The following is a 9,055-nucleotide window of genomic DNA, read 5'->3' as shown; positions in this document are numbered from 1 at the left end:
CCCAGTAATAGCACAGTAACTTAATGTTTGCACAGTAGCGCTGCTGTATGTAATTTGCGCCAAATTATGTGCCCCCCCCTCTCTTTTCAACCCTCTTGTCTACCGTGGTATAAGCAGGGGAGAGTCCGGGGAGCTTCCGCTCAGCGGTGCTGTGGAGAAAAAATGGCGCTGGTGAGTGCTGAGGGAGAAGCCCCGCCCCCTCGGCGGCGGGCTTCTGTCCCGCTTAAACTGTACAATTGGCGGGGGCTCATACATATATACAGTGCCCAGCTGTATATATGTTATATTTCTGCCAAAAAGAGGTTTATATTGCAGCCCAGGGCGCCCCCCCAGCGCCCTGCACCCTTACAGTGACCGGAGTATGTGAGGTGTATGGGAGCAATGGCGCACAGCTGCAGTGCTGTGCGTTACCTCAATGAAGATCATGAAGTCCTCTGCCGCCTCTGAAGTCTTCTTTTCTTCTCATACTCACCCGGCTTCTATCTTCCGGCTCTGCGAGGGGGACGGCGGCGCGGCTCTGGGACGGACGGCGAGGGTGAGATCCTGCGTACCAATCCCTTTGGAGCTAATCCCTTTGGAGCTAATGGTGTCCAGTAGCTTAAGAAGCAGGACCTTGCAACTCGGAGAGTAGGGCTGCTTCTCTCCCCTCAGTCCCTCGATGCAGGGAGTCTGTTGCCAGCAGTGCTCCCTGAAAATTAAAAACCTAACAAAATACTTTCTGTCAGAAAGCTCAGGAGAGCTCCTGAAAAGCACCCAGTCTCCACTGGGCACAGTATCAAACTGAGGTCTGGAGGAGGGGCATACCAGAACTAAAGTCTTTCTTACAGTGCCCATGTCTCCTGCGGAGCCGTCTATCCCCATGGTCCTTACGGAGTCCCCAGCATCCTCTAGGACGTTAGAGAAAATAGGATTAAAATACCTACCGGTAAATCCTTTTCTCTTAGTCCGTAGAGGATGCTGGGCACCCGTCCCAGTGCGTACTGTGTCTGCAGTTATTAAATGGCCCTTAATTCCAGAACATTTATGTGGAGACAACTTTCCCGACTTGACCATCTTCCTTGGACGTTTTCCCCCTGTGTGACTGCTCCCCAGCCTCGGAGGGTTGCATCCATGGTCCCTAGGATCCAGTCCTGGATCCCGAACCTTCGCCCCTCTAGGAGGTGAGAACTGTGCAGCCACCAATGGAGTGAGATTCTGGTCTTGGAAGACAGGATTATCCTCCGGTGCGTGTGTAGGTGGGATCCGGACCACTTGTCCAACAGGTCCAACTGGAACACTCTGGCATGGAACCAGCCAAACTGAATGGGCTCGTAGGCCGCAACCATCTTACCCAACAACCAAATGCATTGATGGATTAACACTCTTGCTGGTTTCAGAATTTATTTGACCAGACTCTGGATCTCCAGAGCCTTTCCACTGGAAGAAAACCTCTTCTGTGTCCAGTATCACTCCCAAAAACAACAACCGCGTCATTGGGACCAACTGCGATTTTGGCAAGTTTAGGAGCCAACTATGTTGCTGAAGAACTGTCAGGGAGAGTGCAATGTTTTGCACTAACTGGTCCCTGGATTTCACCTTTATCAAAAGATCATCCAAGTACGGGATAATTGTTACTCCTTGCTTGCGATCACCCTGGTGAAAATCCTCGGAGCCGTGGACAGACCAAACGGCAATGTCTGAAATTGGTAATGACAATACTGAATTGCAAACCTCAGGTAGCTTGATGCAGAGGCTAAATGGGAACATGTAAGTAGGCATCCTTTATGTCTACCAAAACCATGAAATCTCCTTCCTCTGGACTGGAGATCACTGCACTGAGAGATTCCATCTTGAAATTTAATTTCCTTAGGTAGAAATTGAGGGATTTCAGATTTCAGATTGGTCTGACTGAGCTGTCCGGCTTAGGGACCACGAAGAGGCTTGAATAAAAACCTTCTCCCTGCTGACTAAAGCCGATTTGAACAATCGGTGAGGGGGAACGTCTTGAAACCCCAGTTTGTACCCTTGGGACACTATTTGTAAAACACACGAGTCCATGTCCGAATGAATCCAGAACTGACTGAAGAGTTTTAGACGTGCCCCCACTGGTGCGGGCTCCTGCAAGAGAGCCCCAGCGTCATGCGGTGGATTTGGCAGAAGCAGAGGATGATCTCTGCTCCTGCGATCTTGAAGAGGATGCAGACCTCTTCCCTCTTCTCCTTCCTCTACCTGCAAAGAAAGGGGAATCTTAACTTCTTGCATATCTATTGGGCCGAAATGACTGCATCAGATAATGATGCGTCTTCATCCGTTGGGAGGGAACATAGGGCAAGAAGGTTGACTTAACTGCGGGAGCTGCCGAGATCAAATTAACTAGGCAGTCACCAAACAACGCTTCACCTTCATAGGGAAGAGACTCCCTTTCTTCTTGGAGTCAGCATCAGCATTCTCTTGGTGAATCCACAATGCCCTCCTATCCGAGACTGCCATGAAATTGGCCCGTGAACTCAAGAGTCCTATATCCCTTGCAGTCTCACGTAAGTATGCTGCAGTGTCCTTGATATGATACAACGTAAGGAGTATCCCATCTCTCCAAGGTATCTTTATCGGATGACAAGGTATTCGACCAATTCTTGAATACTACTACTCACCCATGCACATGTAATGGCAGGTCTAAGTAATGTACCCTTGGTTACATAACTAGAAATAATGTAGCTTCCTGCATACGATCCGCTGGATTTGTGACAGGGCCCCGTGCAGAACAGGGGGTGACTCCCACTTTATTCTGTCCGCGGCGGGAAATGAATAAACAACCAGAATCCTTTTGGGGATTTGAAACCATCTTGTCGAGCTGGCCCAGACTTTCTCAAACAGAGATGGAGAAACGTTACATCAGCTTTCATTATATATCTATATATACATACATATAGACCCCTTTGTCAGGAACAGCAGGGTCTTCAGTGATTTTAATATGTCCTTAATATCCACAATCATGTACTGAATGCTCCTTGCCAATATTGGATCTAATCAGGAAACATTATGGTCGACATAGGAATCAGTATCCGTGTCAGTATCAGTGTGTAGTAACTGGGCAAAATAACATTTTTGCGACCCCGCGGGGCCTGAGGGAAAAGAAACATAGCCATGAGCATCACATCTATTCTCTACGTCTGTGTCTGGGACACAGATTTATCCAACCTTACTCTGATATTACTGAAACTTTTACCCAGTCAGTTATTGGTGGTGCCAACAGGGCCACCATCATATGTCTGCATTCCTAATATAGTTTCCTCTTGGGAAAAACATTCAGCCACCGACATGTTGACACACATGTACCAAGTACCCACAGACACATCTGCTTATGGGGGACAGACCGTCAGTAAATCTGTCAGAGGGACACAGAGGATTTTTCAGCTCACAATCCAGCGCCAAAAGTACGTAGTCTGGGAAATAATAAACTCTATAGTGATAGACTTGTAATGCTCTAAAGATGTTCTGGTGAGGTGAGGAAGAAGCCCCGCTACTGTAATAGCGCGTATCTGTCCCGCTCAGAAATAATTAATTACGCTAGCGGGGTAAGGACAGTGCCCAGGCACTAATGTCCACTTTTTCCAGCCTTTTGTGAGGAATTTATGCTGCCCAGGGTGCCCCCCCTCCGTGCCCTGCACCCTGCAGTGCCTGTGTTTGTGTGGGAGCATGGCACGCAGCGTTCCGCTCGCTGCTCGGTACCTCAGAATGCCATCACTGGAGAAGAAGTCTTCTGTTCTTCTGCTACTCACCTGTCTTCTGGCTCTGTAAGGGGGTGACGGCAGGCTGCGGGAGTGTGCATCTAGGCGTACCCAGCGATCAGCACCCTCAGGAGCTAATGGTGTCCTGTCAGCCTGAAGCAGAGCCATTGAACTCACTAGAAGTTGGTCATACTTCTCTCCCCTTAGTCCCACGAAGCAGGGAGACTGTTGCCAGCAGCCTCCCTGAAAATAAAAAAAACTAACAAGTCTTTTCAGAGAAACTCAGTAGAGCTCCCCTGTAGTGCATCCAGTATCACTGCGCACAATACTAAAACTGGAGTCTGGAGGAGGGGCATAGAGGGAGGAGACAGTTCACACCCTTTGAAAGTCTTAAAGTGCCCATGTCTCCTGCAGATCCCGTCTATACCCCATGGTTCTTAATGTGACCCCAGCATCATCTAGGACGTATGAGAAAACAAATAACGCACACATGAGGAGGAGAGAACTAAGGAAGCTATAAGGAGAAGAGGGGAGGGAGGGGGGTTGAAAGGTAAGGTAGTAAAGGCATATTGGATAAACTACAACCTTATACATATTCATTAATGTACCAGTAGTTAGAAGTAGAAGAGCTCTAACAGAAACCACAAAGCTTATCTAAAGCCACACCACACTGGATATGCCCAATCTCATTTGATTTTTGAAGCAAAGCAGTATTGGACTTTGTTAATACATGGATGGGAGACTGCTTGGTAGTATCAGATTCTTTAGGTGTTTTTAAACTACCAACACCATTTTCTTGGTACATTTAATTTTTACATGTATTCTTTTATGTACCAGAAGTTAGAAGTAGAAGAGCTGTAATAATAACCACCAGCTCATCTACAGCCACAGCACACTGGATTTGCCCAATCTCTCCTGATCATGGAAGCTGAGCAGTGTTGGTCCTGGTTTTAGTACTTGGATGGGAGACCACCAGGAAATACCAGGAGCTGTGTGTATTTTTACAATACTAACACCGTTCTCTTGATGCATTCCATTTTGAAACATTGGGGCAGATCTATTAAGCCTGGTGAACTGATAAAGTGCAAGGTGATAAAGTACCAGCCAGTCAGCTCCTAACTGTCATTTTTCAAACCCAGCCTGTGACATGGCAATTAGGAGCTGATTGGCTGGTACTTTATCACCATGCAAATTATCATTTCACCAGGTTTAATAAATCGTCCGCTTACTCATTTATGTACGAGTAGTTAGAAGTAGAAGAACTCTAACAGAAACCACTAAGCTCATCTACAGCCACACAACACTGTATATGCCCAATATCACCTGATTTTAGGCCTGGTTTGTTCTTGGATGTGAGACCACCTGGGAATACCAGGTGCTGTAGGTAGTTTTATACTACCAACACCGTTCTCTTGATGCATTCTATTTTGAAACTTATTCATTGATGTACCAGTAGTTAGAAGTAGAAGTTAGAAACAGCAAAAATCATCTACAGCCGCATCACACTGGATATGTCCAATCTCATCTGATGTTGGAAGCTAAGCAGTGTTGTGCCTGGTTAGTTTTTGGATTTCAGGTCCTGCCTTCTGGTTTGGCCACGGCACCTCGGAAATTCACCAAGGTCATGGCCGTGATGACGACCCTTCACCATCGGTGGACCAGGGAGGAATCTCTCCTCCCGATAAACATTCTGGAATTGCAGGCAGTGTTCAATTCATTGACACTGGCCCTGCCTCTAGTACAGAACAGGCCTGTTCAAGTACAATCGGACAACGCCACCACGGTAGTGTACACAAATCATCAAGGCGGCACTCGAAATTGCATAGCAAAGCTGGAAGTATCAAAAATCCTCAGTTGGGTAGAACGTCATCTGCCAGCAATATCGGCAGTGTTCATTCCCGGAGTCCTCAACTGGGAAGCGGATTTCCTCAGTCGTCAGGACGTTCACGCTGGAGAGTGGAGAGGCCGCAGCAGAAATGTCTGCACTGGTGTCAGTAGGTGACTGAGGCAGGGATGACTGGGAGATAGTGGGTGACTGAAGCATGTATGAGTGGGAGATAGTGGGTGACTGACGCCGGGGTGACTGGGAGATAGTCAGTGACTAAGGCAGGGGTGATAGGGATATAGTGGATGACTGTGGCAGGGGTGACAGGGACAGTAGGAGACTGAGGCAGGGGTGACAGGGATAGTGGGTGACTGAGGCAGGGGTGATATGGAGATAGTGGTTGACTGAGGCAGGGGTGACAGAGATAGTGGGTGACTAAAGCAGGGGTGACTGGTATAGTGGGTGACTGAGGCAGGGGTCGCAGGTATAGTGGTTAACTGAGGCAGCGGTGACTGGGAGATAGTGGGTAACTGGGGCAGGGGTGACAGGGAAAGTGTGTGACTCAGGCAGGGGTGATAGGGAGATAGTGGGCAGCAGATCACTGCCTTGCTGACAGCAGCACATCCCTGCTTCACTGACAGCAGCACATCCCTGCCTCATTGACAGCAGCACATACCTGCCTCACTTATAGCAGCACATCCCTGCCTTACTGACAGCAGCAGATCACTGCCTCACTGACAGCAGCAGATCACTGCTTCACTGACAGCAGCAGATCCCTGCCTCACTGGCAGCAGCAGATCCCTGCCTCACTGGCAGCAGCAGATCCCTGCCTCACTGGCAGCAGCAGATCCCTGCCTCACTGGCAGCAGCAGATCCCTGCCTCACTGGCAGCTGTATATAGGGCCTAATTGAGACCTGATCTCTGCTGTGCATATTCACACAACAGGAGATCAGGTCTGAAGTGTGTGTGTGTGCTGGTGCCGCAGTGCACCGGCACATGCCAGAGATGCGATCAGCATCTCTGCCCAGTGAGCGCCTCTGCCAACACATACTTATCTTGCATATGAGATCTCTTGATCATAAAGATAGTTCTCACAGGGTGAGGTTCATCCATTACATTTTAAAGTAGGAAGGTACAAATTACATATTCAAATTACATATATGTGCTGGATTCAAATGTTTTCCCCCCTTCCTTTCTCAATTGTGCCCATCAGCAGCTATTCTAATGTTGCTGCCAATGGGTGTGACACATTCATTTCTTCTGTGGGGTACACTGGACTCCACAAGGATTCACATTGGGGTGTAGAGTAGGATCTTGATCTGAGGCACCAACAGGCTCAAAGCTTTTGACTGTTCCCAAGATGCTCAGCGCCCCCTGCTCTATAACCTCGCTTCCATGGTTGTAGTTGGTGCCTTCAGTAGCAGGCCACTTAACAGGGGGCTGCCTCAGGCAGCCTATTCTTAGCTATTAATTTTGACAAGAAAAGAAGAACTTTTTTTATAAGAATCTACAAGGGCTGCAGCAGGCTAGGTCTAATAGACATCTTTACTGCAGCTCCATCACTCCCAGCGGCGCAGTATACTCCCGTGCCCTGGTTGCTGGGTCACTGCAGCGGAGGCTCCGGTTTCTTCCTAAGGTCAGTCACACACACACCGCCCTCCGGGATCACGAGGCCGCTGATGAAAGGGAGGTAAGGGGCTTCTGTGCCCACACTATACCGAGATCCAGCGTGGCTGTAGGGGGCGGGCCGTGTGCGCACTGGCGTGGACACTGATTACTGGGCAGCTGCTCCACTAGCCACCAGGGACAGTTAAGGAGCACAGCTCTGGGGGTTTTTCTCCTATATTAACCCCATTTTGTACTACCTGCAGTGCATTGTGATAGGTAATAGAGCCTGATTCAGGTTGGATTGTAATCGCAATAAGCAATCCAACTGCAAAAATTGCTTAGAAGCATACGCATGCGCCTGCATTTTCTGTGGCACCCCGCAGATAATGCGATCACCTCTGACTGTCAATCGGTGCGGGGGGGGGGGTCAGCAACAATCCATTTCAAAGTCGGAGATGGAGCGGTGCAGGGGCAGGGCTACAAAATGGGGTCGGCAACGGAGAAACAGGAGGCGTGGTCAGAGCGGCTGCATGACATCACATGCAGCCGCTGCGATCACAAAAATGGTGGCGGCTTCCTGCGCACACGTACAGTCTGCACCAACAGGAGGCTAACCCATTTTTTATGATCACGCTGAACTGCACTGAGACTGCAATTTCAGCGTGGTCAAGAAGGGAGGCGGCATGCTGGGTGGCCATGCCCTGTGATGGGTGGCCCCAGCATGCGAACCAAAGGATTGCAAATTATGTTACTTAGCAGAATTTGCAATCCTTACTGAATTAGGCCCATTGATTACAAAATTGTAAACAATATTTGAAGTTTTTCTTCAGGGACTAACACAAAAGATGCTTGGGGCTACTAACACATGGGTAAGCCACGTAAAGCTTCCCATGGGTCAGTGGCATCACAACAGGGTTGCGGCACACACCCGAGTGTCACCCGCCAAGGGGGGTGACACCAAAGTGCCGGCTCTTCTTCAGTGACAGAATATGGGTGTTTCACTGTGACATTACGTGCAACACCCAGTTTCTGTCACTGTGCAGGAGCCAGCACCACTCACACACTAGTCCCCGGGTGCAGCCCCCAACCCCCGGGATACCCGGAGCAACAAAATGGTGATTCAGGCCACGCCCCTACCTATGAGACCATGCCTCCTTTTTACCATTGCGCTGCTTATCTGCGCGCACTGCATTACAATCTCCTTCGCCACCTCTCTGGGTGTCACCAGTGATAGTGACACCTCTGCCATGCTTGTAGCAGCTGGTCCTAAGATCTACGCCTCCAGCCCTGAGTGTTTGCCCATGTGACTTGTTGATCATCATAGCGAAGCAGATGCTTACAGAAAACTGCAGGGGCTTAGATTGAAAAGAAAAACATTGATGAACCCATCATTTCAGCGACAGGGTCTGCCACACGACTGACTGAAATGACTGGTTGGTTTGTGCCCCCACCAAAAAAGAATCAATCAATCAATCTCTCCTTGCACAAACTGGCTCTACAGAGGCAAGATGTCCACCTCATCATCCTCCGATTCCTCACCCCTTTCACTGTGTACATCCCCCTCCTCACAGATTATTAATTCGTCCCCACTGGAATCCACCATCTCAGATCCCTGTGTACTTTCTGGAGGCAATTGCTGGTGAATGTCTCCACGGAGGAATTGATTATAATTCATTTTGATGATCATTATCTTCTCCACATTTTCTGGAAGTAACCTCGTACGCCGATTGCTGACAAGGTGAGCGGCTGCACTAAACACTCTTTTGGAGTACACACTGGAGGGAGGGCAACTTAGGTAGAATAAAGCCAGTTTGTGCAAGGGCCTCCAAATTGCCTCTTTTTCCTGCCAGTATACATACTGACGTGCCTACCTGGATGCAGTCACTCATATAATTCTCCACCATTCTTTCAAAG

This window comes from Pseudophryne corroboree (assembly GCF_028390025.1).
Source record: "Pseudophryne corroboree isolate aPseCor3 chromosome 7 unlocalized genomic scaffold, aPseCor3.hap2 SUPER_7_unloc_2, whole genome shotgun sequence".
NCBI lineage: Eukaryota > Metazoa > Chordata > Amphibia > Anura > Myobatrachidae > Pseudophryne > Pseudophryne corroboree.
Note: the sequence above shows the minus strand (reverse complement) of the source record.